Here is a 25,489-nt window from a genome sequence, read left to right as displayed (position 1 = left end):
TCTTCCCTTAATGTAAAGGAAGAGCAAAGTTTAATCCAAAGTATCTTCTTGCTAGTATAATCAGATTCTGCTGAAAAGAAAATGTTTGTAATTGAATATATTTTACAATCTGTAAGAAGTCACTGCCAGACTTTTAAGATGGCTATCTATCCCATTAAAAAAATTTAATAATTTTTCCAGTTAGCTTTTCAGGTTCTTGTGCAGGTTTTTTTTCTGATAGAAAGTTCCAATTCAGTGTTTTTATAAAACTTACATGCCTTTCCATTGTTGTATTTTTTAATGTAAAAAGGGTATGATAGTTTATTTTTATAGTACTTTTTACTTAAGCGTAGTTGTTTATGGCACAAATAGGTACCTATAAAAATGATTATTGATATTTTGCTCAGAATATATTTGTTTAATTCATTTCTTCAGTAACTATTTATTAATAACTAGTGCCTTAAAAGCGACAGGCTTTACAAAAAGTGATAAGGACAAGACATGAACAAGACAAATAATATCTTTTTGAGAGAGAAAAAGAAACTAACAAGCATACTATTTTCCTTGACCCTTTAAGCTTAGCTAATACCCTTCTAAACTAATATAGCTAATCAATTCTCTCTATTAGCTTAACTTGAATTTGGCCATTGCAACCAAAATAATTCTGACATGAATATATTTTCACTATTATGAAACATCAGAGATGATAATGACTGCTGTATATATTTCTAGAGGTTTTGGTAAAGATCAAATAAGAAAGTACATCACAATGAGTGACCATGTTCATTATTTTGAAAAGATAAGAGTATTATCAATGATAGCATCGATATATGTTTACTGTGTTACTTACTTATTATTCAGTTCTAATGTGAGTAAATACATTCAGAACATGTGTTTTTAAAATATATAAATGATCACATGAGTAGCTTCCTGGTAAGTGAAGAGAATCATCTTACTATATTACACTCCTCAGTCTTTTCGATATCAGGATTCTACAGTTGGGCTGGCATAGGAGACCATCAGCTTCATTTTTCCATAGTCATATTATTTAAGTTTCCATGCCACCTCCCATCTCCACCAGGATTTCTGGATCTCTTTCCAATTGACACTTGCATTAGCTCTCAATGTGGTTGTATGTGTCCTCCATCTGAAGCAGGCCAACCTCATTCCAGCCTCCTTACTTCTACCTCTATGCCATTAAATAATTTTTAGGCATTCCTAACTGGACAAATGATGTAATATCTCTGATCATTATTGAGTCATCTATATAATGGGGAATCTACTTACATCACTGTAGTGTTTGGGGAACACATAAAAAGCTACATAGCAGAAAGCTCAACACATATTAATTTTCTTGCATTTTTTAAAGCTCAGTGGAAAAAAATGAAGTCAATGTGAGGCATTCTTACTTTGTAAATTGCATGACTAAATTCAGTGGGGAATTTTTCTCTTGTATTAAATGACAAAATAGTCTTTCCACGTAGGCAGTTAAACATAAAAATTACTTGGGAATTTATTAAATATACCAATCCTTTCTCACCACATAGATATTCTGAATATGATACTTCAGGAATCTGGCCTGTATTTTTAAGAAATTTCCTAAATGATATTATGCAATGGTCCATATCTTGCTTTTGGGACACCCCTATCTATGTGTTGGAATGGATATTCCTCCACTTACTTCGTTTATTTCCCATGTGTGAATAGTCATAGCTCATTTCTTTAACAATTTAGCCATTAAAACATACACAGCTATCTTTAAATTAAGTATAATATAAGAACATGCACATTTATTTTCTTAGGTTACTGCTGACACCCTAATAAAGTGAGAGTAAAGGCCTTAAATAGATATAGACCTACCAGCACAATGAGAAAGGGAGAAGAGACAATAGCAGGTGAGAACTCTCAACCCATATTGAAAGATGGAGTGAGGATAAAGAAATGGTCCCTGATGAGAATGAAACTCAGGAGAGAAAGAGAAGACTCAGCACTTATATAGGAGGTTATGGATAAAAAGTAGCCAGTTCATCTTTCAGAAACTCAGAGGTGTTCAGGAATTGGAAGGACTAATCTTTATAAGGAAAATTAAATACCAAGACCCAAGCTCCACTTCCCACTGCCTGCCCTTGTCTTCTCCTGGAAAATTTCAGAGATACCAGGCATAGGGGAGGATTTCTGATAAAAGAGTAACTAAACCCAATCCAGAGTTCTGATATTTCCCATCCCTCTTTTCTCAAATACCGTGATCAGAGGCATATTCCCTAGAGATGGGGGTATAAACACAGAAATCCAGAGCCTGCTCCAGTAGATCACTCTTCAAGTGATTTACAGTCCACAGCTTGGCTAACATTCAATGGGGATGCAATAGCTTTAGTAGCTTTTCATCAAAATTAAATAGAAAGGAAAAAAATCCTAGCAGAGATTTCTGGTAAATCTTCAACATGAAAGAGTGATCAAAACACACAAAGAAACAGGGAAAAATGGTAAACTTGGAAGAATAAAGATAACAAAGGCATTTGCAGTTTAAATTGAGATCTTTGGAGAAATAAAGAGGATTTTCCATTCATGAAATAATAAGAGGAACTTCTGAGAACAACAACAACAAAAAAACCCCTCTTGGTAATGATAACTTTAGTGACTGAAATTTAAAATAGTAAAAAGTTTGAAAAAATAATGTCAAAAAGTGTACAAAAAGACTGTAGCAGAGAAAAGATGAAACAATTATAGGGTGAATCAAGGAACTCCAGCATCTATTTAATAATGTTGAAGAAAAAAAGAATGAAGAAAACAGTGGTGAAATTTAAAAAAATAATGCAAGAAAATCTCTCTGACCTAATAACAAGATTAAGAAGATGTTAGTTTTTTTTAACTAAGAAGAAAGGAGGACTATGCAACAGCTTATGTACCAAAGCTTAAGTATTAGAACTACTGTCAGGAAACTCTAAAAAGTATACAAAGCAATGTTCTCACTGTAAGAAGGAGAATATTAAACTCTGTCTTAAGAGAGTATGTTTAATCAAGACATTTTAAGGCAAGAAAAATCTCAGACATTTTTACTTCCTGAACCTTTCTCAGAAAGCTGTGGATATGTGCTCTACTAAAATGGGAGAACAAATTAAGACAAAGGAAAACATCCTATTCAAGAAACAGAGCATTCTCGAGGGGGAAGTTCAGTTGATGGTGACAGAAAGACCCAGGATGGAAGCTTTATAGCAGGCCCAGGGAGACACCAGTCCCATTTGGAACAGAAGGGCAGAAGGCTCCAGGAGGAAGTTCTCCAAGGACAACAATTGAGATGATATAAATGGCGTCACGGAAAACCATATGGAGAGGCTTTTGTATGTTGCATGTATTTTAAATGTTTTAGGAAAAATTAGCATAGCTGTATAAAAAATAAAAATAATTTTTAAAATATAGTTATGAACCACAGGAAATCAAAACATTGTATGAAAATAATAGTAATAATACTGCATTTTTTTTTGAGAAATGAACAGCATTAAAATAGATAATAACCAAATTCTGATAATTTATTTCATTGATAATTATGGTGTAAATAAATTAGAAGAAGGGGCCTAAAGCAAGCAGATTTCATAAGGGATGAAAAGAATGCATCTAAGGAAAACAAAGCCTTATCTGCTATAATATAAAGTCAATGCATAATGTTTAAAATTAGTAAATTTAGAAATAGCAATATGAGCATATTATGATTATTTATGGCAATAAATACAATAAGAGATAAACATGGTTAACTAGGTAGGTGAGGAGGATGATGAAGAGCAGTCGAATGAAAATGCTCTTTTCCGATATGTCTTTTGCCATTATTTCCTTTTTAAAAATTTATTTTATTTTAGATTCAGGTTGTTATTATTTCCTACAGACTTTTAAAAATTCTGTGTATTACTATTACAAATGAAGATTAAGTTTTAAGATGTACAAATCCATTAATTAGTAGAATAATACACTTTTTTCTTCTGAAAAAATAGAAAACTAAGAAAAAGAATTAAGAAATGTTAGATCTGCTGGAAAATTTTCCAAAACATACTGTGTGTGTTGATCTACATGACAGTTCACAGCATTAGATATTCAGAGAATTAGTTTTCAGTGCTGTATTTATTTTTAACTATCATAAGATCTTGTTATAAATGAAAAATACTTTAATAGGGACTCTTTAGGCAATTGTTCTTTGGAGATGGTATCTACAAAATGTGATTATCTCTAATGATATTATCCTAGGAGGGAATAAACCAGAGCAGGCTCCTGCTGAGAGAGCCCTTTAAGGTGATTTAGAGAGAAAGATGCATATAGTTATCTCACAACTGATGGGGGAAAGGGTTTAAAAATTGGCTATTCCAGGCACATAATGATTCACTCATGTGATTTGAAAGGAAGGATAGAAGACTGGATAAAGAGAGGGGGATCCATGAATACAGAAAGGCAAGTTGCTTTAAAATGTAGGTTTTATTGTCATTCAGGTATGGTGAGGCTAACAGAAAATGATCATTTCCTACTCACAGTCCCTGGGAGAAGGGGACATGCCATAGCATGCAGAGCCATGGGAGGAAGCTCCAGGCTGGCCTACCCGCTGGCTGTGATCTACCAGGAAGCAAAAAAGTGTGAGGAAAGCATTGCCAGGAGCCTTTGATGTGGCTTTCATGGGAAAGACAAGGCAGGGTCAGCAGGCTTGGAATTGGCTAGTTTAAATAATTTTAGTGAACTCTAGGGTCCAGGGGTTGTCTCTAGTTGTCTGGTATCAGGCCTTGGGATGATCAGGGCACGGGAATGTTGCTTCCTGGAGTATAAAGGCCACATGAAAGAGGTAGTTGGAGTATGTGCTCTGAATTGGTTAGTTTGCACATGAAAGATGCACTCTGGATGGGTTATTTGCTATCTTTAAGGATTGGCTAGCCCTGTGATAGGCACTCTTTTCCTCATCAGCAAGGCCCCAGATGCTAGAGCATTAAGAATCCAGAAAATAAGAAAATATAGTTAATACACAAATAAGCCAGAAGAATTACAAAGATGCAGATGTAGGACAGAAGAGCAAGATGAGTGAATGTAGGATTTAGGAGGCTGTCAGAATCCACTGGTCCTTGTGATGGCACAGGTCCAAGCCAAGCAGGATTGCATACAGGGTGACATGACCTGACATGGTCTCCAGAGTAAAAGCTCACTGGCTGAGACATGAGTCAGTCCCAAAGCAAAATAAAAAGTGAATTGATTTAAATAAAGAGAATGTAAGGCTGGACAACTCAAATTCAGTTCAACAAAGTATAAGCTCATGTGGTGTGCAAGACACTGGGTTGACATTGTAAAAAACACAAATTTGAATAAAATGGAGACTGTTCCTTCATGGAGTATAAAGAGACAGGACACAGTTCAAAGATGCATATAAAACAGCAGTTGAATAAATCAATGTCTTGGTGATGTTTTAAACAGAAGGAAATAGGCAGAGACGGCAAGAAGGTGCTGTTTGCCCTGCTAACACTCATGACAGACATCACTAATCGGTCTTGATTCTCTTCATCTCTTTGTCATATCTGACCTCTGATTCTTCTCAGCAGAGTTTCTATAAAGCCACTGCCAGTGAATCAAAGTTAGTTTGTTTACCACTCTCCAGTAGACACTCTAAGGTGGGAGAAGATTGTGACTTGACTGAGAAAGCAGGAAAATCTTCCTGGAAAAGTAACGTTTAAATGAGCTTAAGAAAGATAGATGAGTTTTCAGAAGTATTCTGATTAGAAACTGTGGGTTTCAGTAGTCCAGGCAGGAAGAACAAAGGTGGGATGGCTAGAAAGTCTGACGAATTGGATGAATAGTAATTAGTCAGCCTGGCTGGAATTTAGGCTATGTGTAAGAAGGAAATGACAAATAAAACCAAGGAAGCAGGATTGGGCTACAAATACACGTGTATATACAGCTGTATATACAATGCTGTATATATATACACACACACGTATATACATATATAAAATTATGTATAATAAGCAAGATATATTATACATAGTGTATTTAGAATATATTTATTAAGCATATATTTTAATACATGTATTATATATTTGCGATTTATATATACATAATTTATTATAATATATACATGTTATATATAATTTATTATAATATATACATATGCATAGATAATATACAAGTTGCTTAAATATATAGAATGTATATATTGTTATAATTTCTCATACTATACAGGTAAAGAAACTGAAAACAGAAATAAAATAGGCTGCTTAAGTGTACACAGACAGTAAGGGCAGAGATAGGATTTAAAGGCAAGCAGTCTGACTTCAGAGGCCATGCTCTTAACCATTATGCTGTACTGCATCCCAATAGTTTATAGTACTATTTAATTTGTAGATACTGAGAGCTATTGATTTTTGAGGTAGATATTGATGCAATTAGAGATAGGCTTTAGGAAGATCTTCCTGGAAGTGGTATATAAATAGTTGGAGAGGTATAGTGGTAAAAGCAAATAACTGAACTTTTTGTGTGAGATTTTGCCAGGCTGTAATATAGAAGTGTCTTGGTAAATTGTCTTATAAATAATTAGAAGCTTCCAAATTCCACTTCCCCCAGGGATGCTGTTGCATGCATAAAAATGGGAGCAAGGCCTGATAGCACAAATTTGGAAAAGTAATTGAAAAGCATCTGTGTCATATCTGTATGCAATGCAATGTGACTTCCTGAACCTCTCCACTTTTAATCATGTGAGCAATATTTGTAGCTTCAGAGGTGACCTATTAACATATTTATTCATGAAGATGAGCAATTATTGGGGAAAAAATGTTTGTTTAGCTAATTCTTTGAATGACAATGTGACTGCACTAGTGAATAAAACTAAGTCAAACAGGACAACTGCCCATCCCAATGGAAACAAACATTGCTCAGATTTTCTGCTTGGAGTCACAACACCCAAGAGCTCCTTTTCTTTGACTCCCCTCTAGAACCCTTCTTTGACACCAGGTGAGTGAGCACAGCAGGTTGTCTTCCCTGGAAGATTTGGGGAGCCTGAATTGATTTCACTGAAACTTTATCATATCTCTTTTCCTGCCACTGCTATAGGCAGACAATGGGTCAGACAACAATTAACTTGATGAAAAAAAACTTCCACTTTTATTAGAATGTCACACATGGTACTACAATGGGAGATTCACATGGCGCTACTTGACTCTGTTCTTGGCCCTAGGACCTATCAATCAAGATTTCAGTTCTTGTTAGTGACTCTCTTACTCTCTCCTGTCCAGATAGACAAAGACACAGCAGGAGCCTGGGCATCAAATAATGCTCTCCAAGAGTTTTCCTGAAAATCATCCCACGATTCCCTCAATTTTGTACATTTTCAATGTGGTAAAGAGTAGATGTTGGCAGGAATTTACACTTGGGGATGGGGATTTTGTGGGGTTGGGCATGCTGGTTTTAGAGGTTATAAGTTTTAGACACAAACTTGTGAAAATTAGTGCCAGATGACATGGCTGAGCTTTCTACCTCTTGTCATTTCTCAACACCCTTAAGAAAGGGGTCACATTTTGGGAAAGGGGACAAACTGTTTTCCCTCTGGGAGAATTAACCACCCTGTCCTCTTTGCTATCACTTTACACTGAAGAAACTTCTAGCATAGATTTTGTAAGAATTTAATGAATTTTCAGGTGTCTCTCTGTGAACCAGACTATAAGTCCCATGAGAGCAGGAACTGTGTCTCATTTACTGTTGTACCTTCACTGCCTAGCACTGAACCTACTTTCTGTGTGCTCAGTAAAAATGAAAAAAAAAAAACAACAAAAAAAACAGTAATTGAACACATGCTTTTTGAGAACCTGAAACATTTGAATTGCTTGCTCTGAAGGCCTCACTCTTTGCGTTTCACTTCTAAAGATAAACAAAAAGTGCTACAGTGCTTTAATCAGTCTTTAATTTGCATTTTTGAAAACTCTGTTAAAGGGAAATACCTTAGGAAGTTTAAACTTCAATTTGAGCAAAGAAAAATAAAACAAAGCAAAGCAAAGCAAAACTGATTCATGGATGAGACAGACCTCTGAACATGAGAAGGTTCAGAGAAATCCCACCAATAGGGTGATCCCTAGTGAAAATGCAAAAAATTCCCTTCACTTATGGGAAACGAAAGTGCAGTGTAGAGATGACTTAATTGGTTATCACTTAATTGGTAAATTGGTTACAGAGCCTCCTGCAATTAATAAAGCTCAGCTACTGTAGTAAATGCCATATTGGTTTGGTCTATTAGGCTTAGTGCAGGAGCCTAGTCCAAGTCAGAGGCCTTCTGCAAAATTTTGTTCAACACTCTAATGCAGGTAAGTAATTACATGCTCATTGCACAAAATCTAGACCATATAATGGATAGTGTAAACCAGAAACAACCACCTTTCCCTTGATTTGGCTGCCCCGCTCCCTGATTCCACATGTTGTTTCACGTGGCCTCTGTGGCTAGTTTGGCAGAGGCTATTCTTCCATCCTGGGCTTATTGTGGGCATCCCAAGTTACCAACACAGCCCAGCAAATTCCAGATCTGCCCACCCTCTATTCAAAAGTCAGAATGCCAACAAGTACAGGGCTACCAACTGTTGGTTACTGGTGAGAGGAGGTGCCAGCTGGGCTTCCTGGGTCGAGTAGGGGCTCAGAAAGCTGTGAAACTCACTCATTTCCTGCATCAGGACTTATTTTGGTCCTGGATGAATAATATTGAAGATATATGCTTAAAATATTCCTAACATCAGAATTTGTGCATGTGTTTTCTTCCCCAAGAAAGCTATAAACAGCGAAAAGTTTGCTGTAAGCTTCCCTGTGTCCTTTCTCCCTCTCTCCCTTCCACCTCCCCTGAAACTAAAAGGAATGTTAAAAGCCTGTTTTTCTGTGACCAGCAGACCTTATCTATGCTCCCAATTCTAATTCCTTGTAAACACAGTTTGTAAAATCCTGAGAGATCCTGTCTCCTTTGCCATGCCGCTGCAAGGTCATAAAGTAGATGAAACTTAAGTTGCAATTCCGGTTTTCCTCAAGATCTGAGACATGTTAATTTTCTTTGTTTCTCGCTCTGGTAACATCTTCCCGCTGCGTATATTTCCCGCCTTAAAGAGCTTACAAGGTTATCAAAAAATCTAACACTGGCTACCCGCTCGGGACACCTTCCACGCTGTGGAAGCTTTGTACTGCCATTCTGCTCAGTAAAGCCTACAGCTTTTTTTCTCTCGGTCCGATCCATGTCTCTCTCTCTTGCCGCGGGCTGCCGCCACACCAATCCTTTGGCGTGGCTAAGGCGACAACCTTTGGTGTTAAACTGGTTTGCAAAGAGGTAAGTATAGAAATATAGAACTCAGAAAATTTTAGAGCAATTTGACAGTCAATTTTGTGTCTCCAGAATTTAATAAATAAAAAATCTGGACTTGGGTTTATCTTGTATCTCGTTTCCTTTTCATTTCATTTTTCACTAGTAATTTATGTTTTTAAAGGCTCAGAGCACAATGGACTAGAAAAAAAAGAAACATCTTTCATCCTTGTTACTTTGGAAAATATTGCTTTAAGTCATTTGTAGTGAAAATCACTACCTCAAAACTGATGCATAGCAGATATTTATTTATTTATTTGCATTTTCACTAGGATGGGGGTAGAAATGATAGTTTGACGTGATTTATACATTCAGAAGTCAGGGACCTGGAAGTCTCAGCAGTAGTGTACGTAGATGATGTATAAAGCACCACAAAATAAAATAGAAGCCTGATGCTTGGAACCAAATTATGATGCTCTGGGCATGATAACTTTGAACACCTTAGCCAGCAGGTTTTACATTATTACCTGTAAGGTTGGATTAGTGTGATCTAGGGATTATTGATTTCAGTGAATATCTTCACTTACATGGTTTTTCCTGGCAGCATTTCTCTGGACCCTCAAGAGGTCTTAGACTGTTTCTAGATCCACTAACTGTTTTTTTGTTTTTTTTTTTTTTTTTTGAGACGGAGTCTGGCTCTGTTGCCCAGGCTGGAGTGCAGTGGCGTGATCTCGGCTCACTGCAAGCTCCACCTCCCGGGTTCACGCCATTCTCTTACCTCAGCCTCCCGAGTAGCTGGGACTACAGGCTCCCGCCACCACTCCCGGCTAATTTTTTGTATATTTGGTAGAGACAGGGTTTCACTGTGTTAGCCAGGATGGTCTCCTTCTCCTGACCTCGTGAGCCACCCGCCTTGGCCTCCCAAAGTGCTGGGATTACAGGCGTTAGCCACCGCGCCCGGCCTAGATCCACCATTTTACTCAAATCTAAGTGTCACTGTGGCAGAAAAATGCATAGAGTGTTTCATTTTTAAAGATGACCAGAAATTTCCTTGGCTATGATTACATAGAAGACTAAGAAATAGTCTTAGTGGATCAGACGCAGGCAATATACTTGATGCTTTTCTCTATAAAAATGGTCTTCCGTTTTCTCACTAAACAGCTAGTATATAAAGGAAGGCATAAATGAGTGAGTCATTGCACTGTTTCCCTTGCCATACTACCAAAGGCTATCTCAGTAGTAGTACTAATGGAAGCTACTATTTAATTAACACTTACTCTGTGTCATACAGTATGTTTAATGTTTTACATACTTTTTTTTCATTTAAGCTCTGCAACATCCATAATATATAGTTGTTATCCCATTTTATAGAAGAGAGGAATGGGATGTTGAGACCACTGGCAGAACTGAGCTTTGAAAGGAGGTTTGACAGACTTTAAGTAATTCTGTTAACTAACATTACAGTCCTACTGTTCTATTGCTTTTTTTAAAAAAAACTATATCAAGTTTAAGAAAGAGGGACATTTGGAATAACTTTTGAATGGCATTACATAGAATAGGTGCATAGGCATTTGAGAGCTGCATGAAATCTAGCAGATCTCATAGTCTAACTCAGGGGGTTCACAATCTTTCTTCTCTTTATTTTAATTAAAAATTGTTTTAATTAAACTTAATAAAAAAATTCTGTAGAGATGATGGGATGTCACTTTGTTGTCTAGATTGGTCTCAAACTCCTGGCCCCAAGTGATCCTCCTACCTTGGCCTCCCAAAGCGCAGGGATTATAGGCATGACTTCCCCATGCCCAGCCCACAGTCTTTTTCTTTCAAGGTCTGTATAGTAAATATTTTAGACTTTGCAGTCCAATTCAGTCTCTCTGACAACTATTCAGTTCTGCCATTATAGCTGGAAAGCAACCATAGGTGATGTGAAAATGAGTGTGTGTGATTGCCTTTCAATAAAACTTTATTTACAAAAATAAGTGGTGGTTTGGATTTGGTCCATGGGCATTGTTTGTCAACCCTAGTTCAAATGTCTAGTTTTATGGATGTTGCTAAGACCAAGACTGGTCATGGTCTTGTCTAGGGTCTTCAAAGCAGCAATGACAAAGACTTGTATCTTTTAGACTCCAAACTCCATGTGTCTTATCTTTGACCACTTGGCTCCTCCCTCTGATAACTCTTAAGCATTTTGTCTAGTGATACATATAATTTTTGACATCTACATATAAGGTTGCAATGTACCCTTTTAGCTTTCATTCAAAAAAACTTATTTGAGTATGAGTTAATGAGGGAAATTTTACTACAGAATTAATCTGTTCTGATTTGCTAAATGATATGAAAGCATTCATGACCTTCAGAAATTGTTTATCCAAAAAATACTTGGAGCAGGTTTCTGAACCAATTGTGATTTTTGGACACACTGTGAATCATGACCTGAAGACTGGGACAGCCTTGTCCAGTGCCAGGTATAGACACATATTGATTCTGTCCACCCCATGGTCTCATAGATGTCACTCAAAGTTTTCACATTTGTCACAGATACCAGTTTTTCACTGACTACTAATTCTTCTTAAATCTGAAAATGATTATGGCAACTTTTTCCAATTAATTGAAGAAAAAATATGCATTTTCAATATTTGCTATGTTCCTTCATGGATTATCCATTGCAAGTTTTTAAAGAATGTAGCCTGCTCCTGAGTGGGTATAGCCAATGGTGCCAATACTATCTTTATCTTCGATTTCAAAACAGAATATTAATAAAGAGATGAGATCATATACCAATGCTCTTATAAAGCCTGAATCTGTTAAAGGAAACTTTTTTTTTTCTTGGAGAGTGAATAAAATTAGAAGAAAGTTTATTATAGTATAAATACTCATTAAAGCCTATGGGATTCATCAAAAGCATTTCTGGGGCATTTACATCCTTTTATCCAGAAAAAAAAGTTACCAGAAAGTATTTCTGGAAAGCCAGCCATAATTTATGCTCCACACTTTATGCTTCACATCATGGTAAAATTCTAATGAAGATGTTGTCACTGACTGTACTCTTTAAAAAAGATTTTACAGACAGTTTATCACAGAATTTATACTCAAATGGGCAAAAAAGGCACAGTACATGCCATTCTAGTGGGAGTGTTGTTGAAGCACTTCCAAATAACCTGTCTCTTTCGGGACTGGATTTAGCATTGTATTAAACAGCCACATCTTCATCATCAGCAGGCTGGGCCTGAGTTTTCTATGAGAGTTTGGTAGGTCCAGATAATCCCAAACACACTCCTTTTCCTATCTTTTCATGAAATAAGAACTGGGACCTGGGTTACCACGAATTTGAGAGTAACATTCTGAACATTGCAAGAGAAAATGAGCTCAGGGAAATACTGCATGAACCACTTAGCATTTGCAAGGATTTGCTTAAATCATGGTTACAACTTCCTGAAGATTCTTGATATGCAATTGATTTTTGGTCCCTGTGTTTTCCTCCTTGGTCCTAAATAGGGATCTTGTGAATTGTAGGTCCTCAAGATTCTGCAAATTTCTTTTTCTTGGTTGTGCATCCCTACCCCCATTTCAGACCCATCTAAAATTAACTGCCTTCGGTGCTTTTTCTTGGGTGTTCACCTGGTTTTGGGCCATCAGAATACTTAGCCAACATGTTCGCCTGGTTTTGGGCCATCAGAATACTTTGCCAACATGTTCGCCTGGTTTTGGGCCATCAGAATACTTTGCCAACATGTTTCAGTCCATCTGAGTGACTCCATGGTATACCTTTTGTAACAAAGTAGTGATGTAGAAACATTTAAATATTCAGGGACTTCATTTGAGATGTTAGAGACCATAACGGCTGGCTAAATTTTATTCTGGACATTTATTTAGCTTATGCTGAAGAAACTAATTTGAGAGCTAATGGCTCATCTATTTAAATAAAATGGCTTTTCAAGGTTAGCTGACCTTGAAAGGCAGGATGGTTGTATAGACTATAGATCGGGGCATCTAATATTTTGGCTTCCCTGGGCCACACTGGAAGAAAAAGAATTGTCTTAGGCCACACATAAAATACACTAACACTAATGATAGCTGATAAGCTCCTAAAAAGAAAAATCTCATGATGTTTTAAGAAAGTTTACAAATTTGTTTTGGGCTTCATTCAAAGCCATCCTGGGCCACATGTGACCCATGGGCCATGGGTTGGGCAAGCTTGGTGTAGAATGTATTCTCTAGAGTCAGATGACCTGGGCTAGGATCCCCTCACTATGTCTTCCCAGTTGCATGAAACTTCATAATTTACCTTATCTCTCTAAGATTCTGTTTCCTTTTGGGTAAATTGGGAATGCCAGTAATATATGCCTATCAGTTAGGGCTGTTCTGAAGACAAGAGGTGGACCATATAATGCATTTGGAATTCAATAAATTATAACAAATTCACAGTACTTGTTATAATTCTGGGGTTCAGAAATCCTCAAACATATTTTTTCATAAAGAGATTACACCATAAGTTAGAGAAACATTCATTTAAAACTAAACTGCTTCTGTTTTATTACATAAACATAAAGTTATAAATGTTTTGAATCAGTCCATATGGTTATGCATTTAGAATTCAAATGACCTAACTATTTTGATTTGTATATGATTACTGCTCCTCTAAAGATACTTTTATTTGCTTTGCCTTGGATGTCTCTCTTTATCTGGTTGCATTTGAAGTGCTAAGTGCTCCTGACCCCCCTGTATCCTTTGCTAATCTAGTCTTTCTCTGAAAGTTTTTGTAAATTAATGCTTTTGAACAGTAGGTATAAGGAACTCCTAGGTAGGAAAGTAGATTCCTTTGTGGGTTTGGAATTACACAAAACTAAATCACTTGGCTGCTCCCAATGCACTTGCCTTAATCACACAACTTTGGCCTAATTGCAAGGGAGTCTGAGAAGTGCTCCAGTGTGCCCAGAAAATGGAAAATGAAATGGACATTTAGCATTGTCTCCTCCACCCATCATTTTAAAAGTAAGTGTGCCAGGCCAGGCACAGTGGCTCACTCCTGTAATCCCAGCAATTTGGGAGGCCAAGGTGGCAGGATCACACAAGGCTGGGAGTTTGAAACCAGCCTGGTCAACATAGTGAGACCCTGTCTCTACAAAATAATGTAATAATTTTCAGTAAGTAAGTGTGCCATGTCTTAGTTGTCATTCTGATCCCAATCTTAACTGATATTTGCTTTACATTCAAAGCAACCAATAAATTTTTTAAGATAGGGCATTTTTTACTCAAGGGAGCAAATAAGCCATTACGTTTTAAGAAGATTAAATTAAAAAAAAATTCCTGTAGTTTTCTAGGTCTTCTGTAAACATTAGTTGGCATATTTTAAAGCTTCCATATGGTCATGTTTTTGTTATCCCTGTACATATACTGTGTATTCATGGTAGGCAGAGTGCTCTGATATACGTCTCATAGGGTACACATTGTTAATGGTTATGAAATGTGAGATTGAAAATTTTGACCTTGATACATAATTTTAACAGGATGGCATTATAACTTTAAATGGATGACACCAAAAATTCTGCTCAAGTCATATTAAGACAAAAAAAAAAGTTGACTTGGCTCCATCCCCATGATTTTTGCCCCAATCCAGTATTTTCTCTCTCTTACCTCTTTCAAAGTACCTAAAAATGCTGATTTTTACCATGCTCGAAATCTTTTTATTTCCCATTGCCTCCAGAAGGTTTTGTTTAATAATAAAGATTTTCTTTCCTCTGGCTCAACCCTGATTGTTTCTCAATTTCCTGCCCACTAATTCCCTACACAGGTTCTCTCCTTTAGTTGCACCTCTGCTTATGTGCTTCTATCTATTCTATTAGGAATGTCCTCTCCAAACATGCCTATCTAATAAGATCTTGTTCATGATGCAAATCTCTATGTGATCTTCCTCCAGAATTCTTGAGCCCATGTTAGTTCGTTCTAATTTTTTTCTTTAAAATTTTTCATTGATATATAATGTAAATATTTTTGGTATATGTGATAATTTAATAAGTTCATATAACATGTAAAGATTAAATCAGAGTAATTAGGATATCCATCACTTTTTAATATTTGTTTTTCCTTTGTGCTGGAAACAGTTATTCTCTTTAGTTATTTTGAAATATACAGAAGATTATTGTAAACTATAGCCACTCCACTGATCTATCAAACACTAGTTCTTATTTTTTCTATCCATTTTGATTCTTTACTTGTGCGTTTCTACAACTCTAGTTGTAGAAGATAATGAACTTGTCCGTAATTTGACTCCTAGAAATAAACACAGACAGCACATAGAATGTGTTCAATAACTATTTGTTGGACCAATGAATGCATTTATATATTTGGTTCTGATTTTTGTTTGCCTCATTTGGATACCATTCGGTGCAAGCTAAGTCGTTCTGCCATACCAAACAATCTCAGTAGCTGATGAAAACAAAGGGCATTGCATGTTCCTTGTGGGTCAGCTGGGGCTCTGCTCTATATCACATTTACTCTAGGACCTAGGATGATGGAGTGGCTCCTGTGAGGAACATTGTGATTGCTGTGCCAGCGGGAAAAGAAACATGGCACCCACAGCTTAGCACCAGTGTTTCTGCCTGGAAAAGGCATCTGTCACTTCTCCTTTCTTTTGATTAACCAGAATAAAACATCTTGAGTTCAGCACAGTAGGAGTATATAATCCACCCTCAGGGAGAAGCAAGCTAGAGAGGGATTTTTTGGTGAATAGCAATACAGCCTACCACTGGAATGTAACCATACATCATCCTGCACATTTATTGAATCACTTTGGCTGTTGCATTTATCTTACATACTGAACTGCAGTGTAAAATCATGGACAACAGTAAGAAATCTCCTTTAAAGGTTATCAGTAGATTGTCCACAATGAATAAATAAGCAAGAACATGTAGAATTCTGAGCTATATAGATGATATTAGCTCTGATTTGCTGGACCACAGGTTTTATAAAAACTCTCCGATGAAATTTAAACACTGAGGCATTCTTGCTTGTTTTATGGCATGAGTAACCTTGTTTCTCGTTTCATGTTTTCGCACATCTGAAGAATAGGGTGTTGAAGGAACCCCCTCCACTGGCGATGGCTTTCCAGTCTAGCGCATCTCCCCACAGTCTACTCCCTTCTTTGATTCACAGTATTCAGAACATTTCTGATATCTGAACATTTGAGCAAAAATGTGCATAGCACAGGACAATAAAGTGATTAAGTGTCATCATCATTTGTCTTTTCCTCTTCAATCTGTGTTAGTATCATTAGCTCTAATTTAATAACATCATCTCTTATTATGGAACACATTTACAGTTCACTTTGTTGGTTTAATTTCTTTTCTTATTTGCCTTTTTGCAAAACCTGCAAAGTGTTTTGTTTGAATCCACTAACTTGAAATGTACTGTGCTTCCATTTTTTCTTTTGCCCTCTTTCTCTCCCTTCCTCCGTCTGTTCTTCTGTACTTTACGTACATCATTTCTTCTGTACTTTCTTTTCTTCTTTATTTCTTAATGACAAGAAGATAGGGGTTGGAGCTAGCAGAGTCTTTCATTTGCTGAGTGTCTACTTGATATCAGGCACCTTGCTAAGCACACGGTGGTTTTCGTAGCATTCAGATCAGACTAAATTTGGCATGTTTATCCACACCAAGTGTTGATTTTTCCTGCAGTACAAAATATTGCAAACTGGTAGCTGAAAGGCATTTGGAACCTTATCTGAGGAACTCAGACATCCTTCTTTCTCTGACTCATCCCCAGCAAGGATAAAAAAAGAGATAGTTCCACGTTTCCATGTGCACTTATTCTGAATGCACCTGAAATGACTTATCTTTAATAGGGCCAAGCAGCTCACACATTTGCTTTCATTACTGACATTACAGCTCTAGCACTACCTTGGGTCCTTTAAATAGTAAAAAGTACCAGGCCCTGTATAGTTCCGCTCAAGGCTCCTTAAAGGCAAAGTAATAGCATCTGTCCTCCAAAGGGTTCCTAGCTGATTATTAGTATCCCAGTCCTCCTTTCTCCTCAAACTTGTAAATGTGCCAGTGTCAGGGTTTATGTGCAATCGTTCCCCTCAGTGAGATACACACCTTTTTTCTCTCTCTCCTGCCAACTCTACACAATTTATGTCTTGCAACAGAATCACACCCTTATTCGTTCATTCCACAGATCCTTACAGAGCACCCGCCTATATATCAAGTGCCCTGTTAGGGGCTAACGCCCTACAGTTAAAGGCTTAGTTCCTGACCTCTTGGGACTCTTGGTTTGGAGAAAGGGGGTAGGAAATAATCATACCGAATACAGAGACAAATGCTATGATCCTAGTAAGCCCCGTGGTCCTCTGAAAACATAGAGGTGTGTTCACTAGCTCAGCTTAGGGGAAATGGTTGTAGGCAGAGATAGATGCCTTGGTCAGTGGTATAGACTCTTCTCATCATTTATCTGACTTGAGATAATGTTTTTTATGTTATTTTTGTTTTTTCTGAGATTTTTTTCCATTTTGTATTGATGCATATTAATTGTACATATTTCTGGGACACATGGGCTGTTTTGATACCTGCATACAATGTGTAATGATCAAATCAGGGTAATCGGGGTAATCCACCACCTCAATCATTTATCCTTTCTCTGTGTTGGGAACATTCCGAATTTTCTTTTCTAGCTGTCTTGAAATACACAATAAATGATTGTTAACTATAGTAATCCTACCGTGTGATGGAACACTAGAACTTACTCCTTGAAAGTAGTGTTTTTAAAACTGTGGTGATGAATCTTTTAGATTCCACTGGGAGAACAACTCAGTTTGTTCCTAAAATGTGTTTGTGGAGATATTTTGAAAGCAAACATTTCTTTGAAATCTAACATACATACATTAAAGTGCACAGATCTTAAGTGTACAGTTTGACACATTATCATAAAATAAACATGTCCACATATCAGGAGCTGGGTTAAGAAATAGCCTCCTGCCGGCTGGGCGCGGTGGCTCACTCCCATAATCCCAGCACTTGGGAGGCCAAGGCGGGCGGATCACGAGGTCAGGAGATCGAGACCATCCTGGCGAACACGGTGAAACCCCGTCTCTACTAAAAATACAAAAAAATTAGCCGGGCCTGGTGGCAGGCGCCTGTAGTCCCAGCTACTCGGGAGGTTGGGGCAGGACAATGGCATGAAACGGGGCAGAGCTTGCAGTGAGCAGAGATCGTGCCACTGCACTCCAGCCTAGGCGACAGAGTGAGACTCCATCTCAAAAAAAAAAAAAAAAAAAAAGAGCCCCTTGCCAACTCCATGAAGTCCCCTTTGTGTCCCTGCCTGGTCATCACCACCTCTAGCATGAATTCGAACCTGACTTCTACCACCAAAGATTAGTTTTCCCTGGGTTTGAACTTTATGTAAGTGTGGTGAAATCATACAACCTATTTTCTTTTGTGTCTATCTTTTATAAGCCAACCTGTTTGTGAGGTTCATCCACATGATAGCATATGGTTGTAGTATATACATTCTCTCTGCTTTGTAGGGTTTGATCTGATATTCTGTTGTCTGGCTATACCACAATTTATGATCAATTCCATGTTGAGGGATACCTGGGTTCGTGTGTTTTCTTGACCACTCTAATACCCCTCTCAGCTCAGAATCTTGGCAAGCAACAATAGTCATCTGGATATGGCATTGCCTTCATTTCCTTATCTTTCTTTATTGCTTTCTATTTATGGAAAATTATAGTAGTTTTTGTTTTAAGTGGTGATACAAAGTTGTTTTTTTTAAAAATAAGTTTCATTGAAATAGGATGATTTTAAAAATCTTTAGAATAACAGAAGTATGATAGTAATGCTGTGGCAAATGTCATGGAGGTGAAATTCAAATAGCTCAGTTAAAGAACAATAAGATTAGGGCCCCGGAGTTTTTGTTAAAAGGTAATAATTCGTATGTCTAGGGGTGTTAGCTATCATCATCCTGAACCAGTTGGCTTCGTAATTTATCAGAGTGCATTAGATCAATTCAGGTTTGCTTTGTTAAGATCCAAGAAAGATCTGGAATCGGTGTGCCAAGAGTTTGAACAGACCCAGGTGAGACCCGCAGCAAGAAATCCTGGCACTGGGAAGAGACACAGAGAGAGAATGGCAAGTATGGTGACCACTTGGGGATAAGGTGATGTGGAAACACAGGGAATGAAGATGTGGAAACACAGGGAATGAAGAAGTTGTGCTGACTCTTTACACTCTTCTTACTGGGTCTTAGGACCATGATCCACAGGCTGTATTAGGAGATTAAATAACTGACTAGATCTCACTTCTCCCATCATCTCTCATGAATGCAGCATGGCTTAAAAATATTAGTTGTAATTTTGCCCACTTACTGTGTGCAAAGCACGTTGCATGCTTTATACCATTTAATCTTTACAACCTGCCTGCAAGGAAGTACATTTTACTGCAGTACACAGAATATGGCCCCAAAAGATGTCTACATCCTAATCCTTTGAATTTGTAAATATGTTACCTGACATGGCAAAGGGAAATCAAGGCTGTATATGAGACTAAGGTTGCTAATCAGCTGATCTTACGGTAGGGAGATTTTCCTGGATTATCTGGTCTATCCTAATGTAATCATAAGGGTCCTTAAAAGTAAAAGAGGGGGGCAAAAGATGAGGTCAGAATGAGGTGATGGGAGGACTTAACCTACTCTTGCTGCTTTTGAAGATGGAAGAAGAGGTCATAAGCCATGGGATGTGGGAGGCATTTAGTAAAGGAAATGGATCCTACTCAGGGCCTATAGAAAGGAATGCAGCCCTGCCAATGTTAGGGCAGTGAGACCCATATCAGGCTTCTGGCCAACAGAAATGAAATATAATCAGTTTGTGTGGTTTCAGTTTCAGGTACTTTGTTATGGCCACCGTAATATACGAATATAGTTACTAAGAAGAATTGGGGCAGAGGCAAGGGAAGTCATGCACGCCAATAACTAAAAAGGGCTAGATTGGAAATCAGACATAACTGACTTCAAAACCAGTGATAGTCTTGATTATTGCTGTCAATGACCCAAGGCTAGAACACAGGTTCTTGTCTGATTTAGATACTTAAATTCACCCACTGGATGGGAGGAGGAAAATCAAATGGGTCCCAAGAGTCTGAGAAATGGAAGAGGAAAATTATCACATGTACAAAAGGATTTATGGATTCATGGGCCTTTCTAGTGTGCTTTCGTATAAGAAGAATGTTCACGATGCATGTAACAGAAAAGTCAACTCAAACTGGCTTAACAATAAAGGGAAATTATTGGCTTACATAATTTTAAAAGCCCACTGGTGCCTCTAGCTTCCATTTTGACTTGATTTAGCATTACAATGAGGTTGTCATTTCTTTCTTTTGTTTGCATTTTTTTCTTCTGTTTTTCCCTTGCCTTTCTTAATCTTGGTTACATTTTAAGGCTAGCTCTCCCTGGGTCCCTACATGGTTGTCTGCGTCTCCTGCGGCCATGTGTTCTCTTTCATACAGCAGAAAAAAAGAGATTGCCTTTGTATATGCACTCCCAGCAAAATGAAGCAAACAAAAAATAGAATTAAAAAAGAAAACAATTCTCAGTGATTTAAACAGTTTAGATCACATATTCACGGCTGTCCAGTGGGGTGAGAAGCACATTTTCCCTAGGTTAGACCTGACTCCAGAAAAAAAATATACTTCCCTGAAGCCACATTGATTCCCATACAAAACCCAGGAGACCCTGGAAAAGGGAACTGGTTCGTGGATGATGGAAAGGCAGCCAAATAAACACAATAGGGAAAAAGAGGATCTGCGGAGGAGGCGGAAGTGATACATAAGACCAGAAGGTCAATTCCTTCCCATTTCATAAGATAAAAACTGGAATCCATTGTGTTTGCAAATAGAGCAGCTCTATGTGGTAGCCGCATTTCTGTTTGTGTGTAAGGATTCATAGGAACATTGGATATAAACATTTTATAGGATCTAGATCATAGCAGTATGCTACAACCAGTGAAATCCTCAGTTAACTCCAGGATATTTTTTATAGTGTTCTCTTTCTGTATCCATTTTTTGTCTGTTCAATTCAGTATGTAATCATTTCTTGAAACATATTATTTGGCAGGACACCATAAGATAGATAATTCTTTTATTTACTTTTTAGCTATTATTCCTAGCCCAAAGTCACAGATTTTTTTTTATTGCCGTAAGAAAAATCAATAATTGAATAGTAAGAGGTTGATAATCTTTTAGTTTCTGTTTATAAGAACTCTCAACTCCCCACTAAACTCACAGCCAAGGAAATATTAATCAGTTGCCAATAAACAGTTCTGTGCTGGAGTTCACATATGTTTCTCCTAGAAATAACATATGCTTCAATGAAAACTGCAGAACTGCACTCACTAGAGACAATATTTTTGTTATTAAAATTTTCATTATGCTTTTTTTGTTGTTGTTATGGCTGAGTTATCGGTTAAAACATAAAAAGTCAGCTGGTAATTGGGAATGAAAAAGACTGGTTACTCTTCAATTTTTCAATAAATGCCCTGGTTGCAGATTACATAGAGGGAGAAGTATGCTACTGTCTACTCTGAATTTTGTTCTTAATTGGCAAAAATAATAACTAAGAAGAATATCTCTAAAGTCCTCTTTACCAAATAAAAAAAATGTGGCATTACCATGTATTAGCTGTGTGAACAGTGCTAAATTCTCTAACTCTGTAAAATGGCAATGTTAATAATATTGATTTTACATTATAGGATTGCTATAAGAAAAAAATGAGAAAATATATGCAAAATATGGCACAGTTCTTGGCATATAGAGAGCACACAATGAGCAAAGCTAATATGATTGCTATAATTCTTTCGTCTGACTCTCACATCAGTTTCTACAGATGATGAAACTGAAGTCTAGAGAGGCTGAATGACTTGTTTAAATTTACACAATCTAATGAGTGGCAGATTCATGTGAGTTTTCCAAACTCTCTTTTTGTTTCCTAAAATAGGCATTCTAGACTTTTGGAATTAACTGGTTAGTTACTAGTTGTAGCTCTGCCTGTCCGCCACTAAAAGCAAGCTCTTTGAGGAAAGAAGCTGTGTTTATTTTTGCATTGTTGTATTTCCAGGGTTTGGTACAATTCTGGACACAGAAGAGATTCCCAGTAAGAATTTGCTAAAAAAAAAAAATGAATTTTTATAAACATAATTTTCCAGTCAGAGAAAACCATAATTGATCGCCAAAATAATTATATGGAATAATAGACATATTAATTTTTGAAGTATTTCTTATGCAACTTGTAGACACATTTCATATATCATGAAATTAGTCTTTAACTATTTGTAGTGTGTGTATTTGTTAATTCCACACGCACATTTGTAATTACAGAATTCCATTGTGAATTACGGCAGCAATGTTAATGAATCTGGCTGCTCCAAATTTTAACAGTTTGTTCCTGAACCAGGTCTGTGGAAATTTCTGCTGACAGAGTATCTGAATTAATACTTCTAAAATTTCAATCTGGCAAAGTAGAGAGAATCATCACTAGTATGTAAAAACGTGTGATGTAACATTATATATGCAAATGAAATAACTGTTGGCAAAAATAATTATTGTTGCTCATTGGGAGGATTAATAGTTACAGTCTGCTCTGTTTTCTGTTGAGATGTAACTGAATTTTGTGGCATATATTAACTGAGGAAATTAATTTGGGTTTAATTATTGTGTATGGCTGTTAATGTGCAAACTTATGATGAATATTTAGTTACACTGAGCTGGCAACCCAGTAGCTATTCTTATGCTCATTTGCTGACAGGAAGTATCTGATGGAGAAGATGGTATGTGCTGCATGGGTTTCCAGTGCAATGTCATCCATAGTACGTTGCTGTGATCACGGAAAAAAGTACTGGGCTTGAGGTAGAAGGGCACAGGAACTTGGGTACTGGCTGTAATATTAACAAATTATGTGTATCCCTAAGCTTTCAACTAGAGAATGGCAGGAGAAAACCAATCTTTTCCTTAGGGATTTGTTTTAAGATGAATGAATTAATATGTGGAGAACAGATTAGTGAATAGCAAACTGTTGTTTTAAATGAAAGGAATATCTATAATAAGCTTTTTGTTTATCCATTTAATAACAAATTTATTTAATGAGTCAAATCAGATTAGACAGATACCTAAAAGGCATTCAGGAAAGCATTTGTTGATATATAAAATGTAGATTGATTGAGATTAAGTATAGATCAACACCCCTTCTCCACAAAGATCAACATAAATAAAAATTCCATATACCAAGAAAGACAGCCAAATCCTTTGGAGGTTTGCTTATTTCAAACAGTAATTAGTAACACAAAATTCCTGGATGTTTACATGTTATGAGATTATGATATATGAACTCTGGAGCCAGGTTGACCTGGTATAACAGCAACATTATTTGCTAGCTGGGTGATTCAGCTGCTTATTTCATGCATCTAAACCTGAGTCTCCTCATTTGTAAACTCGAGTGATAGCACTTCCAAGGGATTTTGTGAGGATTAAATGTGACGGTGAATGTAAAACTAACACTGGCCCATGGACATTTCTTAATGAATGTTAGCTTTGTCTCCATTAAAAAGAGTATGGACATTTTAATAGAATTCTTTGCAATGGCATGTAATCCTTTAAATAGAACAAATGAAGACAGCTAATTATCTCTGTATAAACAATTAGAATTATGGACTCTGGGCCTGGGTATACTTCATGTTCATACACTCATGGCCTTTCCCTTTCCTGTTCTTCTCCTTCACTTTCCTGTGAGTTAAATAATAATGTTGTCCTTTAAGTGAGTAAAATAATGATGTTGAGGTGTCTAGGCTCACACCATGGTCCTGTTGACTCACTGGGTGCAGTTACAGCTCTGTTTCTCCTTTTTTTTTTTTTTTGCTCTAGTCATCCCTGCCATGTCTGGGGAGGGAAGATATCCAAGAGGCACAATGAGAGAAGGTGACCTTAAGTTAATGGAATCTGAGTTCTCTGAAAGAGAACACATTGCTCGCAAAGCTGGTGCAGGCTGTATTCAGCACTGAGGCCTGCCACCTTTCTTCAAGTGTTCTTTGATTCTTATTTTTTCACGCCAGAGAAATACCTAGCACCTCTTCACATAAAGCAGGTCAATTTAGACAACAGGTAGCCCTTCCATGCCTTTTGTACATGTCTGCCATAGTGGACAATGGGTGGGTAAATCTTTACAGAAAAAAAAATTGCAGGAGAGAGTAATAAATTCATAACTTTCATAAGCAAATATTTATTGATTGTGTTCTCTGTAATGGATACTGCTCTAAATATTGGCAACAGAGCAGAAGAGAAAATAGACAAAATTAACACCTAGCTTTTATTGAGTGATTTTGTACGTGCTAGTCACTGTGCTAAGGATTAAATATATTAACGTTGCTAATCTTCACAAACTTATGGGGTAGCTACCACTAACACTCATTTATGCTCGAGGAAACCAAGACTTAAGTCGGTTAAATAACTTGTTCAGGGACATAGAGCTAGTGAGTGGTGGAGCTGGGATTTGAACTCATCAAGTCTAACTTGCATGATAAACACCATGCTACAGCCTCCATCAGAGCTGTAAAATAGCAAAGAACTGTTATAAAACCCAAACAAATCTCTGTGAGTAAGTAGACACATAGAATCATGTTTCAAATAATTCATATTATAGATGAATATATATTTGTGTGTGTTTGTGTGTATATATAATGACTCTCCAGGAATCAATCTCTTTTTTTCCTTTAAAAGCTCTGTAATGACCTGTTGGTATAATATTTAGTGCATCCTGCAAAGTATATTTGTTTGCCAAACAACTCTGAGTGGCATTTTATTTAGCAATAAAATGGCATGTTTTATCCAACCATAGGATAATTCAAATGTGGTCATGTACATTGAGTGCTCAATGCAGTGCCCGACACATGGCATGTTGTCCATTAAAGTTAGCTCGCCTCCTGGTGGCCATTATTTTTCAGTACAGACATATTGTTTTCCTCTGCTATATTGTGTGCACATCCCCTTATGAATAAGAACCATGTCTCATAATTATTTGAAATCATCCTAACACTTCTATCCTCTTTCATTATGCCCACACCCCTCCTCTTGTGCCTATTCTAGATGCTGAGCTAGTCTGTAGAAATTGATTCCCCCCATCCGTGATTCTAAATACTACTTGACCACATTTTTCATTTAATATGATTTGGTGGAAATAGTCTATTTTCTCAAATTCCCA

This window comes from Pongo abelii, chromosome 2 (genome assembly GCF_028885655.2).
Source record: "Pongo abelii isolate AG06213 chromosome 2, NHGRI_mPonAbe1-v2.0_pri, whole genome shotgun sequence".
Taxonomy (NCBI): Eukaryota; Metazoa; Chordata; class Mammalia; order Primates; family Hominidae; genus Pongo; species Pongo abelii.
This window is presented reverse-complemented; position numbering follows the sequence as displayed.